General features: G+C 41.5%; 1 protein-coding gene across 8 annotated transcripts in view; it reads left to right on the top strand.

Annotated features, from left to right (window-relative positions):
* The window catches only part of LOC119488874 (LIM domain containing preferred translocation partner in lipoma), a 234,748-nt gene that overhangs the window by 7,461 nt on the left and 206,345 nt on the right, over window positions 1-20,942 (top strand). The window contains exon 1 of one of the 8 annotated variants that reach the window (XM_037770852.1): window positions 8,452-8,530. The exons of 6 other annotated variants lie outside the window; for them this stretch is intronic. The gene's annotated coding sequence lies outside the window, so the exon portion shown is untranslated. Of the gene's footprint in view, window positions 1-8,451; window positions 8,531-20,942 lie in introns of those variants that run through there. One more of the 8 variants, XM_037770849.1, reaches the window with a different exon arrangement.

The raw sequence follows: 20,942 nt of genomic DNA, 5'->3' as shown, positions 1-20,942 counted from the left end.
TCTTGTTTTTGTCCTGCTTTGGTGCCTTCCTGTTGGGTGGTAGTAGAAGAACTTATGTTTGGAAGGTCATGTGTTGCAGTTTAAGTGCAAAAGTATCAACATAATTTAGCAAGTCAGGGTCAAATCACTGTCAAAAATATCACCGAATTTGCCCATGAGGATGGTTTGTGAACTTAAAGTAGCTCAGTGGTGAACACAGAAAAGCAAAATATGCTTGGTTGTACCCAGTGCGAGGACTTCATTGTTAGTAAATCCTTGTGTTGCACGGTGTATCTCTCAGTGAGAATCCATATAGACTTGTCATCAGCACAGTAACGCAAAGACAAAAGGCCCCGCCTGCAACTAACCCTGAGTGGGCCCCTCCCATGTAGCACAGAACAGGCAAATTTTAACATCTTTCATAGTGAGGATACTTATCATTTCAAACGCATAACGAAAAGTAACACTTAAGAACACTGGACACAGATTATGGAGTTAATTATATTGAATACATTTTAAACCGTTGGAGCTTTTTAACAAACCATGAAGTGTCACAACTGCTTTCAAGATGCTGATCCTGCGACAGTCATGGACGAAAGCTGTCTGGGGTACTTCGTATTTGACTCCTCATTACTCATTGTTGCAGGGTGCAAGACTTCTTTATCAAAGTTATTGTAAAAAAGCTCACCAGCCCACTCAGATTGTTAAACAACTGCACAGTGAAGATACAGTATATAGAACAAATTTTTCCTTTGAGGACAAATCAATTTTATTTCGAATTTCTTAAACATAGCGACAAATATTTCATTAATAGTGAATACTACACGTTCTTCTTAGAAATATGACTGAATATCTGTTTTCTTACAGGCCTCCACGCGAATATACACGCGCACATCTTTTGACGTATCAATGAGCAAAATCCCATACCAGCCTCTTTAAGTCCAGACTGTGTGTCAGGATGGCCAGTGTTGACAGTCCCTCCTGTGCCACGGTGCTTCTCTGGCCAGTGTATCTTTTGGTCATTCGATTTTCCTTTCATAAAAGGATATTAAAATACCAAAAATTTGTGGTTAATTGATTTTCATTTTAAAATACAAAAATAATTAAAGCTGCGAGCAGCGATGAACGGACCATCGCCCCTACTCGCGAGTCGGGGGTACTGGCGGGACGCCGACTGATGCGGCACGGTGAAACAGAAACTCTGACGAGCGCCACGACGCCTGCCACAAGGCTCTACGACAAACGGTTCACGAGTTATAAAGGGGGTGGGGCTTATGTGTAGGGGCGGGGATAACAATACCAACTTAACAGGCACTCTCTGCTGAGTGATATGACACCTCCCACAAGAGTCTAGTACAAATGGTTCATGAGTTATTAAAAGGGGGCGTGGCTAATGTGTTGGGGGCGGGGATAAAAATACCAACTTAACAGGAACTCTCTGCTGAGGGATATGACACCTCCCACAAGACTCTACGACAAACGGTTCATGAGTTATGAAAGGGGGCGTGGCTAACGTCTTGGGGCGGGGCTATGAGTATATTTTTGCATATACATGTCCTCAGGACTGAACTCTTATCATACCTGAGAAATTTGGGGCAGATCGGACTATGTACAGTTGAGTTACAACAACTTCCTGTTTCATGGCGAATGGCTCAAAATGGCCGCCACGCCACGGTCAGGTCGTTCAGTGAAAACTCACCATTTTGATAACTTGTCATCCTCAAGGTCTAAAGATGGTCCTGACCAAATTTCAAGTCAATCTGATGACATCTGTAGGAGGAATTTGTTAAAGTACACGCCCTATAAAACGCAAAAAATGGGCAAAAATCACATATTAAATCTAAGATGGCTGACTTCCTGTTGAGTTTTGGCCATACCTCCCAGAGGCTTTTTTGTGTGTCTCCACATGTTACATCTGTCTGCCAAATTTCATACATGTAGGTGAAACCGGAGCGAGTGGCTCAATTTTTCCAATTTTCTAGGGGGCGCTAGTGAGTCATTTTGCAACACTCAAGGCCGAGACCCTTAAAAAATGAAATTTTTCACCGCGTCTGATAAGTCTGCCAAGTTTAACAACTTTTTGAGATGGCTAAGGTCGTCAAAAAGGCGATTCATTTGAGAGAAAAATAATAATAAAGAAAAAGAAGAACCCTTACAGTTTCATTAGGGCCTTCGCTGGTCCGACGTTGTCGGTGCCTGGGCCCTAATAAACGCTACAGTTTCAATAGGGCCTTCGCTGGTCCGACGTTGTCGGTGCTCGGGCCCTAATAAACGCTACAGTTTCAATAGGACCTACGCTGGTCCGACGTTGTCGGTGCTCGGGCCCTAATAAATGTTACAGTTTCAATAGGGCCTTCGCTGGTCCGACGTTGTCGGTGCTCAGGCCCTAATAAACTCTACAGTTTCAATAGGGCCTTCGCTGGTCCGACGTTGTCGGTGCTCGGGCCCTAAAAATTGAAATACAAGGCGCTTGTTTTTATCAGGGTCAAAAAGGGATGAACTAAACTTAAAAAACGGGTTGTTTTTCATTTTCTATTTCTAAAAACAAAAAATAAAATCACTAGAAGACAGAGACGAAAAAACACCAGTTTTTTCATACTCTGTGACCGGGAGTTGCGTAAGAGCGTGTATGAGGACGGTGCTGTGTATGAGGACGGTGCCGCATATGAGGACGGTGCCGTGTATGAGAGAAAAAAAAGTACGGTGCTGCTGTGTAACTGAAGGTGATGGACATGGATCAGTACGTGGTTTTTGGAGACAATAAAAGAATGGGTCTCAGGGAAGAAGACATGACTGCAGAGTAATTAACTTCGGTAAAGTTGGAAAGATATTGACAGATTTGAACTTCAGAAGTTCTCAATAACTCATAACTTAAACGTTGTTAAAGCACAAACGACATCTCTTTCTAACCGTAGTAAGGTAGACAACGAGCTACAACCTCATTTTAATCAAAACGAGCCGTACTCCGAGCTGGACACGTTACATTGGTCTCTATGTGCAGCTGGCTGTGAGACGAGTGGTCAGGGACCGTCTACAAAGTGCAACGCCCAAAAGAGATGCTATAAAAATATTGAATAACCTCAGACTTATGCAGTGTAGTACCATCAAAATGACTTAGTCTAGGCTTGCTCTATATAAAAAGCTTCTCGAGATAACTTCTGTTATGATTTGACGATATATAAAAATAAACTGAATTGAATTGAATTTTAATATTTGTATTTTAAAATGAAAATCAAATAAGCACTAATTTTTTGTATTTTAATATCCTTTTGTGAAAGGAAAATCGAGTGAACAAAAAATACACTGGCAATCTCAGATATGTTTTGATTAGTTTCAGCGGTGGCTGAATCAGGCACTCTTGGTAAATGAATATGCTGCTTTATGAATAGAGTGTGCGCCATATCTTTAACAAAGTCATGCTCTATTTCCTTTATGGCAGACAGTAATGTGTGTCCAAATGAGAGCACTTGATCTGGAAAATCCGCAGATAAGTCATCTTTGGGCGCCTGGGTTAGCTCAGTTGGTAGAGCGGGCGTCCATGTATTAAGGCTTGGTCCTGACCGCGGCGGCCCGGGTTCGAATCCGGCATGTGGCCCTTTCCGCATCCACTCTCTCTCTCCCCCCTTTCAAGACTCTATCCACTGTCCTATCATAAAAAAAAAATGGAAAAATGCCCCCAAAAAAATAACTTAAAAAAAAAAAAAAAAAAAAAAAAGATAAGTCATCTTTGTATTGGTCAGGTAGGGCACTTGCTGATTTGTACATTTCATCATCAGAAGTTCTTGTGGGTGTAAAAACCCAAACCTCTGTGCCACATCTTGCATGCTATGGAACCTGCGTGTCACCTGTGCGATGGCAGTGTCTATAGCTGTATAAAATACTGACTCTTTGAAATGCTCCTCAGTATTCATTAGCCTTTCATCCTCCCATAGCTCATCAAAATGTCTTTTGGACTAAAGTCTCTTACGTATATAAGAAAGAAAATTATGGACCTCGATCGGCTCTCGATCTACCGATCAATCTTCGTTCTTACTCTCACCTACGGTCATGAGGGCTGGGTCATGACCCAAAGAACTAGATTGCGGGTACAAGCGGCTGAAATGAGTTTCCTCAGGAGGGTGGCTGGCGTCTCCCTTAGAGATGGGGTGAGAAGCTCAGTCATCAGTGAGGGACTCGGAGTAGAGCCGCTGCTCCTTTGCGTTGAAAAGAGCCAGCTAAGGTGGTTCGGGCATCTGTTAAGGATGCCCCCCTGGGCGCCTCCTTAGGGAGGTGTTCCATGCTCGACCAGCTGGGAGGAGGCCACGGGGAAGACCCAGGACTAGGTGGAGAGATTGTATCTCCACACTGGCCTGGGAACGCCTCGGGATCCCTCAGTCAGAGTTGGTTAATGTAGCCCGGGAAAGAGAAGTTTGGGGTCCCCTGCTGGACTGTTGCCCCCGTGACCCGACCCCGGATAAGCGGTTGAAGATGAGTGAGTGATGATTGACTATGGACCAGATAAGATTTTTTTTTTTTTTATATTTTTGTTGTTTTGTTTTATTTTTACGCCAATGTTGGCTGTGGAAATACAGACAATATCACTTTATGAAATTGTAATTTTTGAAAAATAAAAACATAAAAAAATAGTTCTTGTTGTTGACAGGTAAGGGCAGGTTCTATTTTGATTGCGAGGCTTCCTCCGCCTCGCTGGGGCTGTGGTGCTATACTTTACTGGCCAGCTTGTTATTACTGTAATATCTCTGTGAGCATTTTGCACAGCAGGTGAAATGTCATCTTTGTGTTGGGCCAATCTGCAATCCTTAAAGGGGAAGAAGGTTAACTGCATTGGTAAACAAAGTTGTATAAAGCCTTTTCTGGTGCCAGAGGGAGCTTCAGGATATCTGATAAATATCCTCAAGTGAGTCACTTGAGTCAGCGTCGGTTGGGTCTGAAGACTACAAGTTTGAAATGAAAAAAATCTGTAGGTGTGGAGTTAGAGAGAAGTGAGCTGACCAGACCTCTGTAACCCGCTGCTCATCTCTGCTTGAGGCTAGCAGCTACATAGCATAGCATAACACACCTGGATCTCCAACCGAACTATCGACAATCAGACTTGCATTATGGGTAATTATTGATATCTCTGGTTTTGCTGCTTCGATTATGATACTTTTTTAAAAAGTAGAAGGAGAAGGAGCTGGTTTTGGGTGCATCCCTTCAACCAGCGAAGGAGACACTGCACACAGTGGCGCCATTAAAAATAGACTAGGCGTATATTCTTTGCCAAGCAGAGCATAGAGACGCTTCTTGGACCCTCAATCACAAGCATTGCCTGGAGTGCCTGCGATGAGCTCTGCCATGTCGCAGTTGGAAAACGGTGAAGATGCGTCCGTCAAACTATCGTCATAAATAGCACAGTTTTCCTTTCGGTTCATACCAGGCTCGAAATTGAACCCGCGACTGGTTATGTGCACAACGTTTCCTTGGATGTTGCCCAGTAAGAGTTCTGAATCTCAACAAAAGACACTGGTGTCTAAATAACATATTGACAGGAAAGAGGCAGTGAAGAAAACAAGGCCACTGTGGTGGCAGGGCATACGATTTACATAATGGCATCAAGGCCAGACAGAGGGGCAATGATGGCCATGGCTGCCATGCCGGCCGTGGCAGCCGGTGAAATTCCTGCCCTGTTATGGCCCATTTGGTTTGTTAGATTGACACTGTGTTTTGTAAAGTGGCTAAAATCTAATACCAATCTGAAGAAGTTGCCCTGAACTGACTTGCAGCAGTAGCAAAGACCTGATACCTGAATGCTTATGCAGAAGTATGTATGAGCATCCAGTACAGTCATAGCATTATGGTTTCTCCATGTATCTCAACTGACTCATAGCTGGCTTTGTTGCATTCAATATGGTTTAGCTCATTGTAAAAAGCACACCTTATGTAGTGTAGTCATGGCTCTTTTAGTCAAGTCTTTTGCTTGTTTTATGTTATATTTAAGGCTTTTATGTCTGCATTGACATTGTAGCCACGTTGTCATGTGACCCTGTTTCTTCTAATACGCTTCCGGTTCGACCCTGTTGACTAAGCAGCCATTGCCAAACTCATCAGCACATCCAAACCCACCACCTGCTCCCTCGACCCCCTCCCCACTCCCCTGCTGAAGTCCTGCCTCCCTGTCCTATGCCCCTACCTCACCGACCTTTTCAACTCCTCACTGTCCCATAGAACTGTCCCCTCAGCCTTCAAAACTGCTGCTGTCACCCCCACACTCAAGAAACCTGGTCTGGACCCCTCCTGTCTCAATCACTACCGCCCTATCTCCAACCTCCCCTTCCTCTCCAAAACCCTCGAACGCCTCGTCTCCACCCAGCTCCAATCCCACCTGCATTCCAACAACCTGCTTGAACCCCTCCAATCTGGCTTTCGCCCCCTCCACAGCACAGAAACTGCACTCCTCCAAGTCCTCAATCACCTCCTCACCTCTGCTGACACCGGAGCCCTCAACATCCTCATCCTCCTGGACCTGAGTGCAGCCTTCGATACCGTATGTCACAACATTCTTCTCACCAGACTCCAAGACATCGGTATCGAAGGTACTGCACTCAGCTGGCTCCGGTCATACCTCACCAACAGATCTCATTTCATCTCCCTTCACAACAACTCCTCTGCCACATCCACAGTCACACAAGGTGTCCCCCAAGGCTCTGTACTCGGTCCACTCCTGTTCATAATCTACATATTCCCCCTCGGTCAGATCCTACGCCACTTCAACCTGGACTTCCACTGCTATGCTGACGACACTCAGATCTACCTCAGCACCAACACCCCCCACAACCCACCGCTCTCCCACATCAACTCCTGCCTCTCTGCAATTAAAGCCTGGATGCAACAGAATTTTCTAAAACTAAACAGCGACAAAACACAACTCCTCCTCATCGGCTCCAAATCCACCCTCACCAAAACCAACAACCTCACACTCAACATCGATGGCACTTCTGTTTCCCCCTCCCCCCAGGCACGCAACCTTGGCGTGATCTTTGACTCAACCCTCTCCCTCGAGCCCCACATCCGCCAACTGGTCAAAATATCCTTCTTCCACCTTCGCAATATCGCAAAGATCCGTCCCTCCCTCACACCCCCTACAGCAGAGAAACTCATCCACGCCTTCATCTCCTCCCGCCTTGACTATTGCAACTCACTCCTCTATGGCATCAGCAACACCTCCATCAATAAACTACAACTGGTCCAGAATGCAGCTGCCCGACTCCTCACCCACACCAAATCATGGCATCATATCACCCCAGTCCTGAAAGACCTTCACTGCCTCCCCATCTCCCACCGGATCTCCTACAAAATCCTGACCCTCACCTACAAAGCCCTCCACCAACTTGCACCCCCCTATCTCTCTGAACTCCTCTCCCCCTACCAACCTCAACGGTCCCTCAGATCCACCTCAGCTGGTTTACTCTCCACCCCCAAGTCCAAACTCCGCAGCTTTGGGGACAGAGCATTCTCCAGGGCAGCTCCCAAGCTCTGGAACTCACTCCCCAATCTCATCAGAGACTCTGATTCCCTCACCATATTCCAGTCCCGCCTCAAAACACATCTTTTCTCATCTGCTTACCCGATTTTTTATATGACCGTTCAGACTGACTTGGCATCGTTACAAATCAGATTTATACCAGATTTAGGACTTAAGGAATTATGGAAGGTTGACAGAAAAAAAGCAGAGATTGTATTATAAATGCAAATACAAGATATATTTTTAAAAGAATTTATGAACATGTCAGAATTCAATTGTCTGAATGCGGGCCGTTCCTTTGGGATTTGGATGAAGTAGGTTGTGCTGTTTGAGGAGACGAGAACTGTTCCAGTCCAGGCAGGGAGGTGTAATGTTCTCTCTTAGCAGCTGTTAATGGAACTGATCCCCACTGACCCATGGCACTCATGAGGAGTAGTAATCACACTTTAATTATACCTTCATAATAACTTGAACACAATCTGTTTGACAAGACAGCTTCTCCCAGTAAATGGGCTATCTTTACTTTCTAATTTGGCCCTGATCACCTGGTTAGCAAAAAAGTAAATTTAGTCTATTTCTCTGCATTTTTGTCTATTTCACACTTACAGCTTTTAAGCTAACTCATCGTCTCTTCTCTACATTTTGACTATCTTCCCTTTAAAAATCAAGCTTGTAGGGCAGGCTCACAGTGTTACCCATCTTAGGTCAGACCTAACCCAAACCGATTGTGAAAAGTTCTCTACAATCATTTTTATTATTCCTAGCGAAAGGTATGCACCACAGAACTGGCTCTGCTGAGTGACTCTGGCTCACACAGTATGACATTCCATGTTAAAAGCAAACCAAACTGATATTGCCCTCAATACTGTCTTCATATTTTCTCCATATTTGGAAATGTTTACCTCCTCATGATGGTTGACAGAGGTTGGGAGAGGGGATGTGAGTCATTTCAGCTGCATAAGGCTTTCTAGGGGTGAGAGGAGCCTTCCAAGTGACTGCCATTTAGTGAAGCTAGCACTTTTCTGTGCTTCAATTATCTAAAGAGAAACTGTGAGTATCATTTAATGCTTAATTTTCAATTTAATATTTTCATTTTGTTGTAGCATTAACATATACAGTGAGAGAATGCTGTTTGTTTTGTCAAAATAGTATTATAATATAATGTCTTTTTTGCATTGTTCAAAAGTGTGTATATATAGGCTGCTTGTTGGTAACTATTTGTCACTTCTATTTGTCACTGCTTGATTGAAAGAGGTACTAAGGAGATCCCATTGCTATTTCCTTGCATTAGACACAATACAGAAACACAATGTTCCCGTGCATCAAGCGCAGCAAGTATGTAAAAGGGACTTGATATCGACTGTTCACCAGCTCACTAGATATTTTAGGAAAGTGTTTTTTTTAAAGTTCAACACTGCAGTGAGAACAGTTTTGACCACGAGACTGACCTTGTCTACAACTGTCTGTCAGTAATATGAGGGGTTCAGAGGCGAAGATGAGAGCGCACACATCTGTTGTGTCTGGCCGAACTGAATAGATGTTGTAAGACAGAAACTGTTAAATAGCAGAGTTATGTTTTCCTGCAGATGGCTTGTGTGTGTGTGTTGGGGGCAGCTCAGGTCATTGGAGAATCCTGGTTTTACAAACATCCACTCGAGCTGATATCTACACCTCAACAGGTCTGACCTTCCTCCTGGCTCTTACTTTCATACTTCAAACATTCAGTGGCAGGTGCCTGGCAGTAGTAGGGGAGAGAAGAGGTAAATTATTTGACTTAGCTTTAAGGGCTGCGGCTGCTGACTTCAGTGATGGTGTAGAGTGATAATCTCTAACTTTTATCTTAAAATTATGCCGGGACTGTATCAGCCTTAGAGCTAATAATCCTGATTGCATGCCAGTGTCAATTGTTCTTTTTTTCCATAGTGTTTTATTGGATGCTGGATTCTGTATGCTTACACAGTCATTACTGAATATAAGAAATAGGGCTGTCAAAATATTTAATAGTGATTATTTGTGTGATTGTCCATAGTTAATCACGATTAATCGCAAATCAATCACACATCACACATTTTTTTTATCTGTTCAAAAAGTACCGAAAAGGGAGATTTGTCAAGTATTTGATACGCTCATTAACATGGGAGTGGACACATATATACTGGCTTTATGCAAATGTATGTATATATTTATTATTGGAAATCAATTAACAACACAAAACAATGACAGATATTGTCCAGAAACCCTCACAGGTACTGCATTTAGCATAAAATATGCCCAAATCATAGCATGGCAAACTGCAGCCCAACAGGCAACAACAGCTGTCAGTGTGTCAGTGTGCTGACTTGACTATGACTTGACCCAAACTGCATGTGATTATCATAAAGTGGGTATGTCTGTAAAGGGGAGACTCGTGGGTACCCATAGAACCCATTTACATTCACTGATCTGGAGGTCTGGAGGTTTGAAAATGACCATGCCACTTTTTCCTCGCCAAAATATAGTGTAAGTTTGGAGCGTTATTTAGCCTCCTTCCCAACAAACATGGTTGGTATCAATGGATTCTTTAGGTTTAGTCTAGTTTCATATGATACCAGTATCTTCACTCCAACCCTGAGCCCGCTACAACCTAAAAATCGCAAGTTGCGTTAATGCGTTAAAGGAATTAATGCCGTTAAAAGGAATTTGCATTAATGCATTATCGCGTTATCGCGTTAACATTGACAGCCCTAATAAGAAATATAAGCCATTTATCTGTTAATGAAATGATACATAAAGCATATTTTCAGCCATGCTTGTCCCCTTTTTCCTTAAAATTATCATAGTTCTGACCAAAAACTAAACCTAAACCAAAACTTCAAGCTGCTTTGGTATCGTGCTATATATGTATTTCTTTATATGTGTTGCTTTTCTGGGAACACAGATCTCCAGTGCAGTCCACTAAAGCCAATACGCACTTCAGACATGCACCCATAGCATGTCTTTTTTTAAATATGTTTATGCTTACTCTGCAATGGCTGATGGAGATGTTAAAATTATCGATGTCCAACTTATTTTGGACTGTTCTACATTGTAGACAGGCAGCCATTTGTAATTTTGAGTGAAATGTCTCAACTACTACTACTGGATGGGTTGCCATGAATTTGGTACATTCATGTCCCCTTGAATTGTCAAAATGGTGAAATCCCTTCACTTCCCATCTAGCACCATCATCAGGTCAAAATTTCAGTGTGTCCACTACTTCGGATTATGACCAGATACCTGCAGAACTAATGGCATTCTCATCAGCCTCAAGTGTAGTTTTTCTATGGTGCTAATTGGCAAATATTAGCATGCTATCATGCTAAATAAGATGGTGAACATCTTGATTTTTGTGATTTGGACTGTTTTTGCAATGAGGCTCATTTGCATAGAAAGGGGCCAATTTTGCGCCAAATGTCTGTATATTACCTAATTTGAATATGCACAAATAGCACAGGAGAGCCGAGACGCTATTTGCTTGGCAGCGCAGTTGCAATTCACCCTTTGAGGTATATGACTGTTCTCTACTTGTGGTATTGTTACATCATGTTTTATCATTTACCGTTATCCCACAATTGTTAAGCAAAATTGACATACAATATTCTCAATTTAAAGTATTGTGCCAGACAGCTGTGCACCAGGCAAAGCAAGATTATAGATGCTTTACTGAGAAGAGATTGAGGAGTTTTGTCAGAATTGATTGTTATAATAAAAAACTATGGGAAAACAATGCTGCTTTGATGGCCTAATTACGTTTGAATAGCCATCGAAGTTCATCATTCTGCAGCTTGTTTTTACACACCCTGTTTGACACTTTCTGTATTTAAAGATAAGATTTGAGATTTACAATGATCCAACATAAATATTGAACTACCACTGCAATTCATTAGAATTATTGTAGTTCAATACCAGCTTTATTTATTACCACGGTATCAAAAATGTTGCAGTTTTTTAACAAATACGCTATCAACAAGAGTGTGTTGAGATGGTTTATTGGCTCTACTGGTTTAAGAAGCAGTGACAGATGCTGATTGTTGGTTACATCAGTCTCTGGCGACATCTCCAACACTCTTAAACTTAATCTGGTCTCACTCTACTTTGCGTTCTTAATTTCAAGATGTTGGCATCCCCAGATTGGGAGAGATTTTATGTTTTCAAGACGTGCCTTCCAAATGAATCTCGTCAATAAATTAAGGCTTGATTAACAAGAGCAATTACACTGAGGATCCAACTGAGCTGAGGAGAATCAAGCTAAAGTGGAGGAGATTATCTTTCTTATTAAGGAGAATCACTTTAAGGGTTTGATTACTTTCTGTTTGTGGGTTCAACTCTTGATTACTCTTTAACTAATGATGCCTTCGAAACAGACATTTTTTCGGAGAGTTTTAGAGTGCAGATTGAACTCTGTGATTGTATGTGCAGTGCAGCGTCTGTTTTCTAGTGGCACCAACAATGATATAAGTGACATATTTAAGAATATGTAGAACTTTGGAATTATTGCTGGTTGATTGGAAATTGTACATAGTTAATCGAGATTAATCACACGCTTTTATCTGTTAAAAATGTACCTTAAAGGGAGATTTGTCAAGTATTTGATACACTCATTAACATGGGAGTGGACACATATATACTGGCTTTATGCAAATTTATGTATATATTTATTATTGGAAATCAATTAACAACACAAAGCAATGACAGATATTGTCCAGAAACCCTCACAGGTACTGCATTTAGCATAAAATATGCATGGCAAACTGCAGCCCAACAGGCAACAACAGCTGTCAGTGTGTCAGTGTGCTGACTTGACTATGACTTGCCCCAAACTGCATGTGATTATCATAAAGTGGGCATGTCTGTAAAGGGGAGACTCGTGGGTACCCATAGAACCCATTTACATTCACTGATCTGGAGGTCAGAGGTCAAGGGACCCCTTTGGAGATGGACATGTAGTTTTCCCTCACCAAAAGTTTGGAGCGTTATTTAGCCTCCTTCGCAACAAGCTTTATTTTAGTATGGCATTGGTTGGAACCAATAGATTTCTTAAGTTTTCTAGTTTCATATGATGCCATGATCTTCACTTTAGTTTTAAAACTGAGCCTGCTACAACTTCTGAATAATCAATTGCGTTAATGCATTAAAAAAACGAGTGCCGTTAAAGCAAATTTGCGTTAACGCGTTATTATCGTGTTAACTTTGTCAGCCCTAAATTTATTATGATACTGTCTAGTAGCATATGAGGCAAGAATGACAGCTTTAAATACTCTTTTATACTGTATGTCAGTATCTGCTTGGCAATTCTGAATTGGGGATTTTCTCCCAATCTAAGTTGAAGTTTTTTCTCTTTCCCAGTCAAGCTGGATGGTGTGAGCCAATAAACAACAATCTAAGACGCATTGTTTTCCCATAGAGTTCAGATTTCTTTGACTGGGTCCCTCATTTTAACGTTGATCTGGCTGCATGCTGGTGGCTATTATTGTCTTTGAACATAACTCATCACCTCAGCTGAAGGTCTTCGGCACTTTGAAGGAGGTCCACTTCTAAACTTTATTGTTCCCTTTCCCAATACAAAATAATCCCCACACCCACTGCATGATGTCATGACCATCCATCATGTCAACACCCTCCACCAGACACTTTTATGTCATGTCTGAAGAATTAAATTTTTATTTTATAAGGATAAATTATCTTTTGCACAACACACCCTATTCCTTCATGAACATTGTTTTTCAGGAAAGATTTCACTCTTGTTGTAGAGCCCAGACGTGCCTTTGGAAAGGTCTTGTGTTGCTGCCAGTGAACTCTGTCCAATAGTTCCTGTTATTTCAGCTTTTTATCATTAATCCATTTGAAAACCCTATAAAAACAGAATGAGGTAAGCTTTGTTCAGCCGATGATGCATCAGACATTGCTGGATTTCTTTCTAAACCACTATGCTATTGCCAGCCATATTACATGTTAAACTTGTGTACATGACCTCATCGCTGATTACTAATTAGGAAAAGCTAAGTCAGAAATGGCTATTTCCAACATGACCGTAGTAGTCAGGAAGCTCCTAAACATAGAGACTTGGTTAGCTTATGTATTTGTATGAGGAGCAGACAAGCTGAAAGGAAAATGGTCTGCATCCAAAGTCGTGTTGATCGTCTGAAACTTTTGGGGTATTTCTTTCCTCCTTTAGTAGCCTATGTAGCTGCATTGAATCAATTAACAAATAAATTAGGGCTGTCAAAGTTAATGCGATAATAACACATTAACGCAAATTTGTTTTAACGCCATTCATTTCTTTAACGCATTAACGCAACTTGCGATTTTTAAAATCTATTGGTACTAGCCATGTCATACAGACGTAGGCAAAGTTGTTGGTAACGTTCCGTTAAAGAGAGAAAAACCCACAATGGTCACTGAAATAACTTGAAACTGACAAAAGTAATAATAAATAAAAATTTACTGAAAATTAACTAATGAAAATCAGCTGTTGCTTTTGAATTGTGGTTCAACAGAATCATTTTAAAAAACAAACTGATGAAACTGGCCTAGACAAAAATGATGGTAGCCCTAGAAAAGATTGAAAATAATGTGACCATAGGGACATATTAAACTAAGGTGTGTCCTGTAATTAGCATCACAGGTGTCTTCAAACTTGTAATCAGTCAGTCTGCCTATTTAAAGGGTGAAAAGTAGTCACTGTGCTGTTTGGTGTCATGGTGTGTACCACACTGAACATGGACCACAGAAAGCTAAGGAGAGAGTTGTCTCAGGAGATCAGAAAGAACATTATAGACCTTCATGTTAAAGGTAAAGGCTATAAGACCATCTCCAAGCAGCTTGACGTTCCTGTGACTACAGCTGCACATATTATTCAGAAGTTTAAGGTCCATGGGACTGTAGCCAACCTCCCTGGACGTGGCCGCAAGAGGAAAATTGATGACATATTGAAGAGACGGATAATACGAATGGTAACCAAAGAGCCCAGAACAACTTCCAAAGAGATTAGAGGTGAACTCCAAGGTCAAGGTACATCAGTGTCAGATCGCACCATCCGTCACTGTTTGAGCCAAAGTGGACTTAATGGAAGACAACCGAGGAGGACACCAAATCATAAAAAAGCGAGACTGGAATTTTCCAAAATGCATATTGACAAGCCACAAAGCTTCTGGGAGAATGTCCTTTGGACAGATGAGACAAAACTGGAGCTTTTTGGAAAGTCACATCAGCTCTATGTTCACAGACGAAGAGATGAAGCATCCAAAGAAAAGAACACTGTACCTACAGTGAAACATGGAGGAGTCTCGGTTATGTTATGGGGCTGCTTTGTTGCATCTGGCACAGGGTGTCTTGAATCTGTGCAGGGTGCAATGAAATCTCAAGACTATCAAGGCATTCTGGAGCGAAATGTGCTGCCCAGTGTCAGAAAGCTTGGTCTCAGTTGCAGGTCATGGGTCCTCAAACAGGATAATGACCCAAAACACAGCTAAAAACACCCAAGAATGGCTAAGAACAAAACATTGGACTATTCTGAAGTGGCCTTCTATGAGCCCTGATCTAAATCCTATTGAACATCTGTGGAAGGAGCTGAAACATGCTGTCTGGAGAAGGCACCCTTCAAACCTGAGACAGCTGGAGCAGTTTGCTCACGAGGAGTGGGCCAACATACCTGTCAACAGGTGCAGAAGTCTCATTGAGAGTTACAGAAATCACTTGATTGCAGTGATTGCCTCAAAAGGTTGTGCAACAAAATATTAAGTTAATGTTACCATCATTTTTGTCTAGGCCAGTTTCATTAGTTTGTTTTTTTAAATGATTCTGCTGAACCATAATTCAAAAACAATATCTGATTTTCATTAGTTAATTTTCAGTGAATTTTTATTTATTATTACTTTTGTCAGTTTCAAGTTATTTCAGTGACCATTGTGGGTTTTTCTCTCTTTAACGGAACGTTACCAACAACTTTGCCTACGTCTGTACTAGCTTGTCGCAAATCTCCCTTTAAGGTACATTTTGATCAGATCGAAAATGTGCGCGTAATCACGCTTCACTCTGGACAATCATGAGATTAATTGTGATTAAATATTTTATTTGACAGCCCTGAAAATAAAGTTTTCCTTCTTGCATGTTCTTTCCTGTCTTTATCCCCTTACCTCTCTCCCAAAACTTCCATCTCCAGTCCTAATATTGTTGTCAGTAATACAATGGAAACCGCTAGTGATCATGTCTGTCCGGGTCCGGATGATTATTATAGTTTTGTTATTGTTTATTTTTTTATATTTCTCCTGCAGATTACCATCTGTTCGACATTGTTATATTTATTACATGCATATAAAGTAATTAAGTGGACCACTTCGCTATTCACTAGCTTGTTGCCAAATCTTCTGCCTTTTCCCTCACCAAGGGCTTTCTTGGGGTGAGGCTTTACCGGCTTTCGCCTGGCTCTGTGTCACTGCAGCGCAGGCACTGCATGCGATGAACGGCGCACCTTTGCCTGGGCCCCTCGCTCACTTTTTATCGGCGGGTGAGCTCTGGGCACTGGCGGCACAGTGCCCAGAGCTCACCCAGAGCGGGTGCCATCCGTCTGCATGCGTTGCCTGCGCTGTGATGGTACAGACCCGGTTGAGAATTGGCAGAGTTTCACTTTGGCGGCACTACGTGACCAGGCATTATCATTCCACTTGACGAGGGCGGCATCAACCACAGGTGCTTTCCCCGTGCACATTAGTTTTCTGTAGACTACACAAGGTAGCCTGAGGAACACCAAGTTTCGCTGCTGCATTTCGTTGGCTCATTTTTGGCAGTTTCTCATAAGCTTTGAGGAGACTACGTTTTTGAGAATGGCTGATCTAGAGTGATACGATACGATTCGATTCAATGACTTGAAATCAATACAGTAACTTTTTTGCCAAAAATTCAGTCAGTGTGACTGTGAAATAAATATCTGATACTGGACAGAGCTCAATTCTCATTCCTCAAAGTTTTTCTTGTAAGGGAATCGGGGATAAATTAATTATGGATATAAACAAGTAAACAACGATTAATGGCAAATACATACACCTTTTATTTGAAAATAATAAAAAGTGCAACTGCAGGACCTGCTGATTCAGTTCTCAAGATACAAGGCAGTGCAATATTTAACACTAAATATAATAAACCAACTTCTCTTCAAGTTAAATGAACAGTGGTTTAACCTGCTGCTTCTGTCCTCATTTTCAATAGAAACAGTAGATCAATGATACAGAGATCAACCGCTGATAGTGATCAAACAGCTGATAGTGATCAAACAGCTGATAATGATCAAACAGCTTGGGACAGAATCATTCCTTTACAAACGGTGTTTAAATAATTTGCTTATATTAATCAAGTAGTCTGCTTGGGATCTTTTCATACATGAAAACATACGGAAAAATATATTAAAACTATGTTAGACTAATGTTAGTTGAATTTCTGTTTTGTTTTTTACTTTATAATTTGCCTCGCGGACAGTCTGCTCTCCGGCTGGATACGTGTGGCTGATGCTGTGTGCAATTGGATATTATGACGGGGAAAGGAAAGTCATTTTCTCTGAATGAAAAAACGGCAGCGCACGAGGGAAGCACCTGTGGGTGAAGCTATCCTCGTCAAGTGGATTGATAGCGCCTGAAACTCTGCCGACTGACTCCTCTGCACCGCAGCGCTGGCAGTTCATGCAGTCCGGTGCCCGTCTCCCTCTACGCCGTTACCGGGTGAGAGAGGAGGAGTCCAGTGCGCCGTTCGTCTGCATGCACGCCATGGATGCGTGCTCGCGCTGCAGTGGGCGGAGCTGGCAAACTGCCGCATGTCTGGAGAGTGAACCGGAATAACGTTGAACATTTCTTTACTAATGAAAGTGCTAAAAAACACTTTCATATAACGTTTGTCGTCCTTAAATAGAAGATGCTAATCCTTAGTATCCATACAATCGATTTTTGCGTTTCAGATCGATTTTATATCAATATACGTCTCCCGTGAAGGACAACTTGCCGAGTACCTATCGATGTAGTTGGATCGTAGGAATAAAAATCGATACATCGATGTAGTAGATGAATCGTTACACCCCTACTTATCAACATGGGAGTGGGTAAATATGCTGCTTTATGCAAATGCATGTATATATTTATTATTGGAAATCAAATAACAACGAAAAACAATGACAAATATTGTCCGCTGTAATGGTGTCACTATGAGCGGTTTCTACTGTAGTTCACTAGCTCAGGAGCAGGGAGAAACTAAAACTAGAACTTATTTGCTTTCCGTTGGAATGATGATAAAGTTCCAGAGTACTTGTTTGCGTTGAGTGTTGGCACTCCTAACGGCCATCATTTTAACATTTTGGTTGTTGAACATTTCTATGTACTGTTCATCAACACACCCCAGTAAACAACCGTAATCTTTAACATTGACATAAAGACAGTGGAGTGATTGTGTGCCAAAAGTGCCATTCTCTCTGTGCCCCTATCATTTAGGATCAGATACAGTACTAACTGATTAATCTCAGATAAGGCAGAAGCTCGAGGCTAATGGGACACTTCACACAATGTGACTGATACACTCACTTTGCATGCAGTGACAGATGCCAGTCTCTAAGGACGGTCAAATTACCGACGCATGTTGTTGGCAAAACACAGCGCCATTACTGATGTGCCAAAACATCTGACTGCAAACCACATAAAGCACACCACATAAATCAGTTTAGAATTACGAAAGAAAGAATGATGTCAGTGGAAATGGTTAGTGTTACAACTTAAAACATTGTTTTACTTTTGAATGTCAACATCAAGTATTGAAACCAATCAATGAACATGTATTTATGGTGTAAAGGTCACTAAATATTGTCAACATTGTCAATTACTGGAAATTTCAAAGAAACTTCTTCAATTGAATTTAAACCAGATCTTCTTATGTGTCTTTTTGGTTGTCTTTGGCTGGTAAAAATTAGACTCAATTCTGCTTTTTTTTTTCAACTTAAAAAACTCTCGAAAGTAGCCTTTAGTGTTTTAGAGTGTCCATGATGCATAACAAGTGTTCATAAAGCACAGAAAAGTATGACTGGAATATCGGCTACTACCAGAGAGGTGTTGGGGGTTAAAAATAAAAGTTGTGCTATTTGCCTTTTGGAGTAATTCTTAATACTTAAAGGGATAGTTCGGGTGTTTTGAAGTGGGGTTGAATGAGATACTTATCCATAGTAGGTGTATTACTTACAGTAGATGACGGTCGGCATGCCCCCAGCTTGGAGAAACAGACAGGAGCACCGACACTGGAGCAAAGCAATACAGTGCTGTGGACAGAGACGACAGAAAAACGTATTTTAACCACCCTAAAGTAAGGCTCATCTAAAAACATCTATATCTGTTTATGTGTGCGCTATATTTTAAATATTTTCACAGCTTTATCTTGCCGTCAGACATTCCTTTCCTTCTCCTTTTCGACGGGGAACTGAACTGAAAGTGAAGCTTATCTATGCTCTCTCCAAAGCCAGCAGGCTCAGATGACAAAAAATGTATAGCTGTGTTTCACTTTCAGTTTAGTTCGGCATCGGAAAATATTATAAATATTAGGACTGGGACGAGTCACATATCTCCCGATTCGATACTATCACGATACTTGGGTTCCGATTTGATATGTATTGCGGTTCTACAAGAATTGCGATTCAATATTATGATTTATTGCGATTTTTGATAACTTTTTTAACTCTAGATCATGACTAAAAGTTAAATCATATTCATTAAGTCATCCTCAAGTCAGTCATTGTCAGGAATTATTTATAATTTTTTTTTCAGCAACCCAAAAATCAAAGAATAAAGATATTCCCTCACAAATTAGTGGTATTATCTTTTTAATTTATAAGGGACATGTAATGTTTTATACTTCTGGTGAAATAATCCAATCAATCTTATTTCCATGGATGTATTTTGTATGTACAGTTCCCTTTGTTAACACCTTATTTTGAAAACCGGATGTAGTCCCACGTGTCTACTTCCTCTAACTTCTCCAAGGTGGTCTCTAGCTCTCCCGTCAGCTCCGTTCTCTTTATCCATCCATGGTCAGCTCCATCGGGGCCGTTTCAATGCAGAGAACACAAATGTCAGTATATGGGTGCTCTACAGTTGTAGCGTCGGCCCATTTGACCACGGAGACCACGGAGACCACGGAGACCACGGTGTGTGGCGGCTGGCTTGACCGCACATTACCGCAATACGATAACGTTTCCTGTCCATGACAGAGTTAGCATGCAGCTTGAGCCGGATACAGAACTGATATGACGTCACGTTACTCAGACTACAACAATAAAAGCGGTAACTTCCTTCTACCTCCTCATAGACTCAAATGAAGCAAATACATCGATTCTGGCATTAAAAAAATCCATTTAAAATGGTAAAAAAAAAAAAAAAATTGATTTCTTTCCCACCCCTACTAAATCCTATATAGCGTTCACTTAAACGGATATAGATATTTTTAGATGAGCCTTTCTTTTAGGTGGCTAAAATCCGTTTTTCTGCTGGCCCTGTCCACCCGGTGCCGGTGCTGCTGTCTGTTTCTCCAAGCTGGGAGCGTGCCAACCGTCATCTACTGTTAGTAATACACCTACTATGGATAAGTACCTCATACAACCCCGCTTCAAAACTCCCAAACTATCCCTTTAAGTTGGCAGCGCTTTCTCTTGATCTTGATAAAGAAAAGAGAAGGGATGCTCCTGACAGATAAAACCTGTTGCAGTGGTTGATAAAACCTGATGTTTCAAGGTAGCAGTTTGGGAGAAGCTGATAATGATGGATTTTAGAGCTTTCTGCTAGTGCTTGAGATGTTAAGACAGTCCTTAATTGACTCGGAAGAGTTCTGATTTTGTGTTACATCGGGCACAACACCTTTTGTTCTGCCACAATCTTATTGTGTCATTGTAGTTGTGAGTCGCTGGTGTCAGCAGCAGTAATTTTAGCCTATCACTCTTTGAAATAGCCATGTTAACAGAGCTGCATTTATCAGTCTACTGGCACACTGTCTGTACATTGTGCATATTTCACGTGGCTCATTGGCAGGATTAATTGCCAACAAGTCCCCTGTGGTCCAGGAATGCAATAACCTACTGACCCGAATCATCCTCTTGGCTCAAAGTCACTGTCTATGTTCTGGCACTGTTACACCTGGGACTAAGACTTCACTTAACCTCACACTCACCCCTCCATGCATCCTAACATCAGGGCAGTCAGGGATTTTTATGTTTGTGTGTAGCGCTGGGGCGATTCGTCAACGTCATTTATGTCATTGATTACAAAAATACGTTGATTTGCATAACAATAAATTAGTCATTGGATTAATTGACCAATCGACATAAAATCGTGAAAAATGGTGATCAGTGTTTCCCAAAGCCAAAAATGACGTCCTCTAATGTCTTGTTTTGCTCAGAACTCAAAGATATTCAGTATACTGTCATGGAGAA

The sequence above is a fragment of the Sebastes umbrosus genome, chromosome 5 (assembly GCF_015220745.1).
Source record: "Sebastes umbrosus isolate fSebUmb1 chromosome 5, fSebUmb1.pri, whole genome shotgun sequence".
NCBI classification, from domain to species: Eukaryota; Metazoa; Chordata; class Actinopteri; order Perciformes; family Sebastidae; genus Sebastes; species Sebastes umbrosus.
Note: the sequence above shows the minus strand (reverse complement) of the source record. Positions and strands in the feature narration are given on the sequence as shown.